At 42.6% G+C, this 920-nt stretch overlaps 1 protein-coding gene across 1 annotated transcript in view; it reads left to right on the top strand.

Annotated features, from left to right (window-relative positions):
- The window catches only part of UGDH (UDP-glucose 6-dehydrogenase), a 40570-nt gene that overhangs the window by 35933 nt on the left and 3717 nt on the right, over positions 1-920 (top strand). The gene's annotated exons all lie outside the window — the stretch shown is intronic.

Raw genomic sequence — 920 nt, 5'->3', positions numbered from 1 at the left:
CTTGAGCCCAGGAGTTGGAGGTTGCTGTGAGCTGTAATGCCACGGCACTCTGCCCAGGGGGACAGCTTGAGGCTCTGTCTCAGAAAAAAAAAAAAAAAAAAAAAAGATTTTATAACCTACTCCCTCTCTAAATATGTGATCTTGTCATTCAGTGTTGATCTCCCTTATGTAATGAGGTCATTAGTTGCCTATATAGGGACAGAATGTGCCCTGCTTTACCTCATAGTATAAAGATCATGTAAGAAAATACATTAATATGTTTCAAAAACTACAAAATGCAATACAGTTGTTGTATATTGGTATTATTATTTTTATTTATTTATTTTGAGACAGTCTTATTATGTCACCTTTGGCAGAGTGCTGTGGCATCACAGCTCACAGCAACCTCAAACTCTTGGGCTTAAGTGATTCTCTTGCCTCCGCCTCCCAAGTAGCTGGGACTACAGGCATCTGACACAATGCCTGGCTATTTTTTTGTTGCAGTTGTCATTGTTGTTCAGCAGGCCCGGGCTGGGTTTGAACTTGCCAGCCTCAGTGTATGTGGCTGACGCTGTAACCACTATGCTGTGGGTGCTGAGCTATATATTGGTATTATTATTGTTTATTATTATTTCCAATTTACCCAGTTTCCTTGGCTTCTCTACTCTTACCCAAGGAGGAGTGGGGCAAGGGGTAGAGTATGATTGAAGTGGTGATTGAGAAAGTCCTCTTGTCTTTGGAAGAGCATCATCATACCCAAATGGGAACAACTACTATTCACTCCATTAGGTATCCAGAGAAAGGAGTCTCAGTCAGCCAACATGTGTTCATCCTATAGCTACCAAGTACTCAGCCCTGGTCCAGTACTCATGTGTTCATCCTGTAGCTACCGCATACTCAGCCCTGGTCCAGTACTCATGTGTTCATCCTGTAGCTACCGC

The sequence above is a fragment of the Otolemur garnettii genome, unplaced genomic scaffold, assembly GCF_000181295.1.
Source record: "Otolemur garnettii isolate 467f Iridium unplaced genomic scaffold, OtoGar3 scaffold00181, whole genome shotgun sequence".
NCBI classification, from domain to species: domain Eukaryota; kingdom Metazoa; phylum Chordata; class Mammalia; order Primates; family Galagidae; genus Otolemur; species Otolemur garnettii.
The sequence above is the reverse complement of the archived record's forward strand: the minus strand, read 5'-3'. Positions and strand labels throughout refer to the sequence as shown.